General features: G+C 34.0%; 1 long non-coding RNA gene across 1 annotated transcript; it reads right to left on the bottom strand.

Moving 5' to 3' along the window:
- Positions 1 to 10,684: 10,684 nt before the first annotated feature.
- Positions 10,685 to 12,132, bottom strand: LOC149133133 (uncharacterized). The gene is made up of 2 exons (XR_016243892.1): positions 11,836 to 12,132; positions 10,685 to 11,094 (listed from the first exon to the last, which is right to left on the bottom strand). It is a non-coding gene; the product is annotated as an uncharacterized LOC149133133 (long non-coding RNA).
- Between the last annotated feature and the right edge of the window lie 857 nt (positions 12,133 to 12,989).

Below are 12,989 nucleotides of genomic sequence, written 5' to 3'. Positions count from 1 at the left end.
TAATAATAATAATAATAATAATAATAATAATAATAATGTTTTCCAACAGTCTAATTTGTTGTGCGTATATGAATAATAAGAGAGATTTAGATACCTAGGACGTGGCAATTAAAAACTAAAAGCATCCTTGTTATAGATGCACTGGGAATGATCAGGAAAGGTACTTCACTGCCTTAAAAACATGGGATAATATATTCAAAAGTACACATATATATATGCATTGGTGTGTGTGAATACATAAACACTTGTGTATATATATATTTATATACGTGTATATGCATGTATGCAAATGTGCTTAAACGTGTGCGTGTGTTACTAAATTTCTTCTTGTAGCCGATGGGCAGTGATATTTGATAAACAGATTCGTTGCTAGGTGGGTGGACGTCGATTAATATTCGCTAATTTTCTTTATTTTTTCATCTCAAGAAGATTCCTTCCTATTTGGAAATATTCTGAGAAAGAATTTTAATATCAGAAGAAAAAAAGCGTCTCTTCTCTCGTGAGTTCTTAACCGCGATACAATCTGAAAATATGATTTGGTTTTCTTTTCATAAGAAAAAAAAAATCTTAATTAATTTAGACAGTGATTTATACGAATTTGAAATAAATTACTTTTTTTTTTATTAATTGTAAGGAATCCTCTGTGGCTTTGTTGTTGCTTTTTTTTTCTTAAATATTTGTTGTTGTTTGTGTTTATTTTAAATTATATCTTGCAAGATATTAATTAAAAATTGTAACCAACAATAAAATCAAGGCAGCTACATCAGATGAGTTTCAAAGAATATTTTATTCGTCTGTTCATTTATTTATCAAAAATTGCGAAATATCTACGAATTAATGTTCAAAATATGATATAAAGGCGGTGGGGAGGAGGAGAAAATAAGCGAAACGAGTTTTATTTCTCTAAAATGTCTCTGTTAATATTCCCGAGCAATAAATCATGCTAACATATTTATATATGTATGTATATGAATGAAATTGAAGAAAATTTTTCAATTTCCTGGAATGTTCTTCAAAGAATTCTTTCTTATTTCAAAATGGGTAGGAGGGCATGGTTTATGGTACCTTAATTTTCTCAATCTGGAGGCGGTATTAATAGCAAAAAGTTAAGTGAGGAATTTAAATGATGAACTAAAATGTGGTTAAAAGCCATTACAATGATGTAGCTTGTTAAGAATGGAAAGAGAAACGAGGAACAATTCTGAGAATTAATAAGGAATTACGCTTCATATTCTATTATCATGCCATGTAGCAATTTATTTCGCTTTTCCATATACAGATACACCTACAGACTCGCACACACACATACACGCATATACATGCATACATACATACATACAAACATACATACACACACATATATATATACATCTATGTGTGTGTTTGTGTGCGTATGTGTAAACACACACACACACATACACATACATATATATGCATACACACAACTACATATACACATATACGAACACACACACACACACATATATATACACATACGAATACACAGACACATCTATATATAGATATACAGATATACATGCACAGACATATACATTTATTCCTACACACACACGCAGATATATATATATATATATATATATATATATATATATTTACATACACATATATACCTATACGTATATACACAATAGATATGCATACATACATACATTCATATATAAAATATTTTATATGTATATATGTAAGTACATAAATATATATGTATATATATATATATATATATATATATATATATATATATATATATATATATATATATAAGCATATGTGTATGTATGTATGTATGTACGTATGTATGTATACATATATTCATACACGTATATTCTCTACTTAAGCAATTTTACATTCTCAACGTTAATTCCGCCCCCTCCTTGCCATTCCTTCAGAGCAGAGACAGTTTACATGTAGCACGTGCCTCGTTGTAACTTGAAAAGAATGGGTGAAGTGAATGTGGGTCGTTTAGAGATTTAAATTTTTTTTTCTGTTTCGTCTTAATGTTATGGCGTATAACAATTAATTGTATTTTTTTTTTGTGGGTGTGTTACGACATTCGATCTCTGCACTTGATAAATGAGACTATGCACTCGCTCAAATTGCTAGAAGTAACAAAGCCTATGAAGTTTATGCTTAAATGGAGGCCAATATGTTCAATACGATGAGGTAAACATGTTTAATCAATTAAAGTTAAAAGACAGATCCAAAACCCAAATGAATACAAAAACTTGAATGAGGAGCATGCAACAGGGAGTGGTTCAGATCTTTGGTATGAGGCGGCAATTTTTGTCATGTTTCTGACGTATATAACCTCTTCAGTGAGATATAATCTTAAGCAGTATTACATAGATTCTAGATAACCGATATATTTCAAAAGTTCGGGGAAATGATTATTTACAGGAGTGGCAAGCGTTAAGAAAGATGCAGGGAAATTGCTTAGGGACACCTTCATCTTGAAAAGCATATATGTAGTTAAGTGGAGGCTGATGTATGTACCTAAGTTGAACAAAAACATCGAACTTACAGATGAGATGACATACGAAAGAGTATATAAAACTAGAATAGAAATATTCAAATATGTATGTGTGTATGTACATACGTACGCACGATTGTATGTATGTATATGTATGTGTGTGTGTGTGTATCCGAGGACAGGTGTATGAACAACAAGCAAGTGTATTTGTTTGATGCTTGAGGAAAATGGAAAAGGCGTTTACGTTTCGAGCTTACGCTCTTCAACAGAAAGGAATAAGAGGAAATAAACAGAGAATGAAAAAAAAAAAAAGGTGTAGAGTTCAGCGATCCAACTTGGCGTTTATATGTATCCATATATCTGTGTATGTGTGTGTGTCACAAAACATGGATATAGTGTATGTATGTATATGCATATATATATATATATATATATATATATATATATATATATATACGTATGAAGAGTGTATACAAATGACTGCGAGGGCGGTGATAAAGGACATGGTGGGACAAAGGCTATATGCAGTAAGAAGATGATGATGATGGTGGTGGTGTTGATGACGACGATGAGGATGATGACGAGGAGAAGGAGCAGGAAGAGGAGAGGGAGAGTTGCTGCAGGTGTGAGAGGAAGGGTCGTAGGAGTATGAAATGAAGTTAATTTCTAATTAATAGAGGTTTATTGAGATGTAGTTAATCAGTTCATTCATTGAACTGAACTCAGTGTTTTGCAGTGCGTGGGAGGACCTGCAGGAAAATGGGCATAATTACCTATTTATATTCATACAGACACACACGCACTTGCGCACGCACTTGCACACCTTGGTATGTATGTATGTATGTGCACATATATAATCATAAATACATATATATATATATATATATATATATATATATTTACATGTATATATTACATGTATATATATATATATATATATATATATATATATATATATATATATATATATATATATATATATATATATATATATATATATATATATATATTTACATGTATATATATACATGTATATATATATATATATATATATATATATATATATATATATATATATATATATATATATATTTAATATACATATATATGTATATGGATTTATATATATACACATATGCATACCTATATATATGTATATGTATATTACACATATATATACATATATATATACATATATATATGTACGTATATATGTATGTGTTGTCGTGTATATGTATTTTTATATATATAAATATAAACAGTATATACATATACATACACACACACACACACACACGTATATAGAAACACATGCGCGCACACATGTTTGTGCACGTTAGTAAATATGCATGTCTGTGTGTGTGTACGCGTGTGTGTGTGTACCTGTGCATGTTTATGTATGTATATGTGCCTGTGTGCGTGTGGGTTCACGTGCGTATGTGTTTGTGTGTCTGTGTGTGTGGAAAGCATTTAAGCAGTTCAAGCTCAATCAATCAACAATCTTTAATCCAATCAATCAACAATCTTTAATCCACCCAACAGACTAAAGATGTTAAATGCCAATTTTATAAATTACTTCGAAAATAGAAACCAGTTTATTTCAAGACGACACTTGGGGATGGCGTGGCGGGGTTGCGGAGCACTAACGATGGTCCTCGCTGCTGTAGTAGTAGTAGTAGTAGTAGTAGTAGTAGTAGTAGTAGTAGTAGTAGTAGTAGTAGAGATAATAATAGTAGTGGTAGTAGAGACTGTAATAGTAGTAGAATTCGTCATAGAAATAATAGTAGTGGTGATAGTAGTAGTTGTCGTGATAGTCGTAGTAGTAGTAGTAGTAGTAGTGCAGTAGTGATGGTGTTGGTCGTGGTGGTGGTGGTGGCGGTGATGATGGTGGCGGTGATGATGGTGGTGGTGGTGGTGGTGGTAATAATAATTTGTAACGTTGGCACAAGTCCAACAGATATCGGGGGGCCGGGGGTGGTCGCGGGTAGGTTGGTGGTTTTGGAGCAGTGAATTAACTCGAACGCAGTACTTGGCCGGTTCTTACTTTATCGACCCAGAGACGTAAAATTGAACGGAACTAAATACCTCAATGCCTGCCATGCTTAATATGGTGATGGCGGCAGCAGCAGCGGCAGCAGCGGCAGCCGTGAACCAAGAAGTCATTGCAATTGTTGTTGTTTCAGTTGTTGTCTAATCCCAGGTCAGTCTGAGGTCAGTCTTAGAGAGGCTGTTAGGCCACGGCGGCGGCGTCTTTCATCTCACGTCTACTTTTATCATAGTCGATATTAACACAAAGCCAGGCATTTAAGGGGAGGGGGATAGTCGATTACATCAACCTCAGTATGCAACTGGTACTTGCTTTATCGATCACCGAAAGGATGAAAGGCAAAGTCGTACTCGGCTTTCAGATGAAACACCGCTCAGGATTTTTACCAGCTGAATTACCAATTCTGCTTGCTCAATTCCTTAACAACAACAACAGCAGCAGCAGCAGTAGTAGTAATTCTAAGACGGTCAGTTGTACTCTCTCACACATGAGACGCCCGATGCAATATGAAAGAGAATAATATGGTTAAAGTTAGCAATTTTTGCTATATTTATCGCCATATCATAGAATTTAAACATTTCTCTTCCGAATTGTTCTTATGCAAATATAATAGTACGGACGAAGCCGTAACCGAAGAATTGATGATTATCAAAGACCAAATTGGTTTCTTTGGAACCATAATTAATCTGCAAATGAATGTGCAATATGATGATAATAGTGAAGCATATGTGAATATATGTGTGTATGTGTGTGTGTGTGTGTGTGTGTGTGTGTGTGTGTGTGTGTGTGTGTATGTGTGTGTGTATGTGTGTGTGTGGTTTGAAGAAACGTTATACTTAGAAACGCAAAAATTTCCTTAGATTTTTAACCCAAATTGGAAATTAATCTTCAGCCGACGTTAAAACTTGATATCAACATTTTGAAAGCCGTTTGATATATTTCCAAGAATAATATATCAAAACTGCGCAAATCGTTTGCCAAAAATTGAAAATGGAAGGTTAACAAGTGAGACATCAAAATCTTGGTTCTGCTGTCAAAATACTTCTGGCAAATTGTTATTAACGAATACCAAAGTGGAAGAGTTTTTAAACAGATTTTATTTCAAATTCGATTTTATGTTGGACTAATTTTATTTACTTTTGTTAAATGTCATTACACAAACACACACACACGCGCATGTACTCATACATAAAAAAACATACACACACACACACGCACAAACACAAACACACTCAAACACACAAGCTTTCAAATTTTATTCTATTTCTCACTCTCTCTCTCTCTCTCTCTCTACACACACACACACATTCATATTTCATTCTCTTCACATACACACGTATGTATATATCTACCATAGACGCATCTGTATATGCGTGTATAGATATATATGTATGTGTGTGCATGTGTATATAGATAGATAGATAAATTGAAAGAAAGAGACGGACAAATGTAGCGTTACAGAAATGTATATATATGTCCATAAATATATACATCCATGCACATGTACTTGATCTATCTGTCGGCCTGTCTGTCTGTCTAATATATATATACATATATGCATGTGTGCGTGTGTATGTATGTATGCATGTATATAGCATAACGCCGTTAGACTTCTCTCTCATCTCAATGGCATCTCTAATGCTCCCCGTCCCGCCCACCCTTAAAATGATAATGATGATGGTGATGGTGATGATGAGGATGATGGTGATGATGTCGATGTTGATGATGATGTTGATGATGACGGCGACTGATTTCTCGTTCAGTGAAAAGAAGAAGCTGAAAGAGAGCAATATTGATTGTGAAGGTGGTGGTGGTGGTGGTGGGAGGAGCTCTTTTGTTTCACTTCATTCATTAATGTTACAGAGAAGAGTTTGTGGTGGCGTTGGTGGTGGCGTTGTTGTTGTTGTTGTTGTTGGTGGTGGTGGTAGCGGTCATGGTGGGGTCGGTGGTAGAACTGGAAGGGAGGGAAACGACCCAGATGGTGCTTGTATTTAGGGGTCTATTAGTCTCTCTAGCTGTTGCGAGGTTGATGGTGATGATGGTGATGATGATGACCATGGTGATGGCGATGGTGATGATGATGTCGATGATGATGATGAAGATGATGATGATGATGAGGAGGAGGAGGAGGAGGAGGAGGAAGATAAGAAACATCTTTATCCGGGACATGAAAATGATAACAATGGTGAGGAGGAGGAGGAGGAGGAGGATTATGGTGGTGTGGGTGGTGGTGTGGGTGGTGGTGTGGGTGGTGGTGTGGGTGGTGGTGTGGGTGGTGGTGGTGATAATAACGTCGTACTTATGAACATGATAATATTGATGCTGCTGCTACCGCTGCTACTGATAACCGTGGTGATGATGGTGTGGTGATGGTGGTGGCGGTGGTAGTGGTGGTGGTGGTGGTGGTGGCAGTAGCGGTGGTAAAGGTTGATGCTCTCGGTGATTTGACTCAATCATTGTCATGCGAGAAATATCGATCTTAAGCCTATAAATCACACAGTCGAAACGATCCATCGATTGCTAGATATAGTTCGGTGCCTTACCATTGACTTCATCAGTGTTTCTCACGTTTTTCAACTGCTCCAATCACATCAGAATACAGGCGGCGGCCCCCTTCCATTGCCTTCGATCTCCAAGAACCATCGCATCACCATCATCACCATCATCATCATCATCGTCGTCGTCGTCGTCGTCGTCGTCGTCGTCGTGGTGAAACGAAGCAAGTTAAAGGCTACAGACGGCCAAAACAATATCTACCAACAATTAATTGAACTGGAAATGTATTTTGTTTTAAATTTCCTTTGTCTTTCCCCGAGCAACACTTTTACTTGTTATATTATCGTTTGTCGAATTGTTGTAGTTGTTGCCAAATAAATGGAGCAGAAGTTGTAGAGTGTCTTAACCAAGCTTTTCTATCTTCTTCTATGGAATTCTGCCAACTTCGACACTCTTCCAGTTTGGACCAAAAGGTTTAACTTCCTCTCTCGAAACAAACAGTAAATAATCTTTTAAGTCAGGAATATCGAAATCCAATTTCGGAATCTCTAAAAGAATCTTACAATTATAATCTTTACAATATTGTCAACAAGGCGTAGGAGTAGCCATATAGGTGCAGAAGTGGCTATATAGGCGCAGGCATGGCTATATAGGCGCAGGCATGGCTATATAGGCGCAGGAGTAGCCATATATCTTGAGCGCGCTTTTATTTTCTAAACTTTAAACTGTGACTCGATGACGATTTGGCTGTTATTTCTAGCAGTTCCCTCTGAAAGAATAAATTCTTTCATGTGTTTCAATCATTTGTCGCCTTTTAGTCAGAGAAATCGATCCCGGAACTTTGTAAGCTTAGTACTTATTCTATCGGGCTGTTCTGCTGAACCACTAGGTTACGGGGACGTAAGCACACCAACGTCGGTTGTCAAGCGATGGTGGGGGACAAACACAGACACAAAGATACACACACACACACGCGTATATATATATATATATATATATATATATATATATATATATATATATATATATATGATATACATACTTATATGTACATACTTACATCAGACCTGAAAATATAGACGTGATAGTCACGTTTGGTTCGGTGAGAGTTGGTCCAATTTACAAAAAATAATAGCTGTCGTAATGTACACAATATCTGTGTAATAAGAGCCGATGTAAACGTTAGCATGGTCGGTAATATCAGAAAATATGGCATGCATGGAATATAATTGAAGTTTTATTAAATTTCTTGATGGTTTATGGTGGAATAGGTTGAAATGAAGATTCATTTTCAAAAGCGAAAAAAATATATTTATTACTTTAAAATTAAATTAAATAAAACAAATTTCGCAGTCTCCTCCTCCTCCTCCTACTCTATGATTATTTCTCCTTACTCATCCTGCACCTCTTATGTTAACTGTCTATATACTTTACTCTCTATCTGGATATTTACCAATCAGCCAGCCAGCATTCTTATTTTCATATTTTGTATTTCTTATATATATATATATATATATATATATATATATATATATATATATATATATATATATATATATATATATATATATATATATATAGATAGATAGATAGATAGATAGATAGATAAAACTTACTTTGAAACGGATGCGTGGCGTTCGATCATATAATAATATAAATAATGTATATATATATATACATATATACATACGTATATGTACATACCTACATCTATACATACATATATATATATATATATATATATATATATATATATATATATATATATATATATATATATATATATATATATATAAGCATACGTGAGTACAGGACGTCATGAAACGTGTACAACAAAAAATACGAAGCACGAGTACATGGAATATGAACTATTCTTTCGAACGACGAAAGACACAAATGGAAAACAAAACAAGCAACATAAAACACGACCCTTCATCAGTTGCTGGCTGTCTTTCTAGTCTCGTATCTTGTTAAATGCTCGAAATACGAGACTAGAAAACAGCCAACAACTGATGAAGGGTCGTGTTTTATGTTGCTTGTTTTGTTTTCCATTTGCGTCTTTCGTTGCTTGAAAGAACAGATCATGTTCCATGTACTCGTGCTTCGTACTTTTTTTTTGTACACGTTTCGTTACGTCCTGTGCCCACATATGCATGCATATATATATATATATATATATATATATATATATATATATATATATATATATATATATGCATATACATACATATATATATACATATATATATATAAACGTATAGGTGTAAGTATTTACATATACATATGTAAATATGCAAATATATATATATATATTGTTACCATTATATGTTACTCTCATCAACTTCGTGTTCAAAACTAAATATTTATATTGTTTCCAAAATGTTTTTTTATCACAACTTATCAACCAAATAACAGAACCAATTTATTAAAGATACTTCTGTAAACATTTAAAACGTTTTGTCCTAGAAATTTTTTTAATAATCTTCCAATATCGACAGCGATAATGTATTGGTTAAATATCAGTTTCAAATAATTTTAGTTAGAGTATCGAATTCTTTCTAACGCTTACATGATAATATATTAAAGAATTGAAATATATTTCACTAGAAATTTATATATATATATATATATATATATATATATATATATATATATATGTCACATACACCTACATACGTGTATGTATGGATGCATTGAATATATTTGTACGTAATAGAGTGAAGATCTCACTACAAGAAATGAAGAACAATGAAATTCTTCACAGCAAGAAATATAAATATTCCTAATATAAATATCTGCATTTATTGAAAGTCGGCATTATGCCATACGTTCATTTGTTCAGAAAACCATTCTGAGAATATATGAGATCGTATTTCTCTTAGCAACGCTTTTCCATGGCAGCAGCAACAGAGCTTACATCTGTGAATATGTTCTGGGACTTTTGTTCTATCGTATTCCGATCTTAAGTTAGAATTTTTTGGGAAAAATTGTAAAATTGTCAACACTGCTTTTGAACAGCTTCATTTATTAATTTCTGTCTGTCTGTCTGTCTGTCTGTCTGTCTGTCTGTCTGTCTGTCTGTCTGTCTGTCTGTCTGTCTGTCTGTCTGTCTGTCTGTATGTATGTATGTATGTATGTATGTGTGTGTGTGTGCCTAAATAAATTATTTGTATACACATTAGCGATTCATTAAACCATTCATAGATTTCTATGGCGTCGACAAATATGCTGAGAGTGACCGTCGTCCAGAATCAGCCGAGTCGGGCCGATCCCATGGAATAGGCTACGGCGGAACCTGAAACTGACCGGTCAGTCTCGAAGTGTGTCGATCGCTGCTTTTCGGGTGATCACTGTCCCTGTCGGCATGTGTGTAGACAATTATGTGCGTTGACTGCAGCATTAGAGTGTTTAGCTCTTATTTCTAGCAATGTAGGTGTTTATAACACCTTCAGTCATATTTAATGATAGTTATAGTTCTCCTTGCTGGCACACATTTGCTTACTGCTGCCTAAATAAATTATATATATATATATATATATATATATATATATATATATATATATATATATATATATATATATATATATATATATATATATATATATATATATATATATATATGTACACAGTCATATAGGAAGTAAATAGACGCCTTTAATTTTCAAAATCTTTTATTTGATATTAATTGCTTGAAGGAGAGGCTTTCTTCTAGCTGCTCGCTCGTCCATAATTCCCAAGCTTATGCAGATATGTAATACACTCTCTTGGACGAACTTCTAGCTGTTTTGTAATGTCAGAAGCTTTCGAACGGGGTTCGTTTTCCACAATTCTTTTCAAACAGCGAAGCTTCCTTTCCAAGGGCTCAGGTCGGCCGGGACGAGAATCTGTTGATTCTTTTCCTTTGCTTTTGAATTGCACTATAATTCTATTAACAGTAGCAAGTGGAATTTGAAGATTTTCGGCAACTTTTCGCTGGCTAAGACCAGCCTCAGATTGCCCAATAATACAACATCTTTGAAAATCCGACTGTTCTGCTGAATTTTTTGTGCGTGGCATGGTTACTCTTCGCAAATGTTTAATATAATGGCACATGGAATGAAAAAGAATAATTACATTGTAAATTCTACACTACTGGAAACATATTAAGACGCTTAGATCAGAAATTTTGAAAATTAAAGGTGTCTATTTACTTCTGGCATGTCTGTGTATATATATATATATATATATATATATATATATATATATATATATATATATATATATATATTTGTATTTCGCAGCTAAACATGTATTTCTGCTTTTTTGATCGTCAGCAGAAGAATGAAACAACGGCGTAAGAAAAGAATACGTACACCCGGTGTTTAGAGTTAGGGTTAGTGTATAGGGTTAGGATTAGTGTTTTTGTTACGCCGAAAACAGGTAGTGTACGTATTCTTTACCTCCGCCGAAACAACTATCAGTTGAAGTTAAATTTATCTAAGTATGTGTGCGGAAAATGTTCGCTTCTTATCACAAAAAGTGATAAATATCTCGCTATCAAGATACAAAGAAAAGATGGCTGACCGGAAATACAGACTTCATAAATAAATATAGCCAGATGACGTCTGGTGAAAATTGTTAGTTTATTGACATAAAATAGAGATAAATATTTCGTTATCAAATATACGCAGAAAAATAAAGGATCAGAAATACAGATTTCTATGCAACAAAGAATATAGCATTATGACAGTCTTGTGGAAACTTCATTTGTAATCACAGAGAAGATAAATACTTTGATATTAAGATATGAAGATAAATAACTGACCGAAAATACAGAATTCAATTGTAACAACTTTTTCATTCGTTTCATTATAGATATGTCCAAACGTTCCTTGTAGAAATTGTCATTTAACGGCAGTGAGTTCTCATTCTTCTTTTTCGTTTTCTTCTCTTCGACTTGTGGTTCTCGTTTAGACGTTCAAAGCTCGACTCATTCGTAGTTTCTCGCCTTTGCGTCTCTCTCTTTAACTCGTTAAATACACGTCACCACGACACGTGACGAAACACGTGACAACACTGTGGTTACTACAGGATGCTAACTACTGATGACGGATTTAGCCATTCCAACGCCACTACCAAGTGCTATTCCTCTGCTACTGATATATTTGTGTGCCTTTTAACACTGTAAGCTCTAAGAGATGCTTCCGCAAGACGAATACTGCAGATTTTTTACTTTCTACAGTATATCTACGTTAAGATATAAAGAAATTTATATCTATATCTCTAATCTACCTACCTCCCTATCTGTCTATCTATGTTATGTATGTATATATATATATATATATATATATATATATATATATATATATATATATATATATATATATATATATATATATATATATATATATATATGAGTGTGTGTGTGTGTATGCGTGTGTGTGTGTATGCGTGCATGTGTGTGCATGTATGTATATATATTGTCTGCATACAAGTATGTATTTTTTTTTATATATGTGTGTACGTGCGTGTACAGGTTTGTGTATGTGTCTGTCTGTTTGTGTATGTGAATGTGTGTATCTGTGTGTGTGTGCGTGTGTGTGCCTACTGTTCTCTATCCAATTCAGGTCCCATTAGTTCACCCCCCCCCCCAACCCGATCATCTTTTATATAAAACATAAAAACCTTTTATTGACCAGCTTTATTCAATTGGCAATTTGACAAGTGTTCCCTTCCATTACAATTATTACAGCGTTGCCTGTTCTGATATTTTATGGTTAGAAACTCCCTTCCTGTATATCTCATTGTTTATGGCATACAGCCGCTTGTTATCCCATCTTAATGAGATATATTTATGTTCTCATTAATGTTTTTGCTTAATAGCTTTCGTCAAGAGATTCCGGCGAACTTCAAATTCTATGTTCCATTCTCTCATTCGTTACTTAGCCCCAAGTCATGCTTCATGTAACAGATCCGTAG

The sequence above is a fragment of the Octopus bimaculoides genome, chromosome 12 (assembly GCF_046866305.1).
Source record: "Octopus bimaculoides isolate indiv1 chromosome 12, ASM4686630v1, whole genome shotgun sequence".
Taxonomy (NCBI): domain Eukaryota; kingdom Metazoa; phylum Mollusca; class Cephalopoda; order Octopoda; family Octopodidae; genus Octopus; species Octopus bimaculoides.
This window is presented reverse-complemented; position numbering and strand designations above follow the sequence as displayed.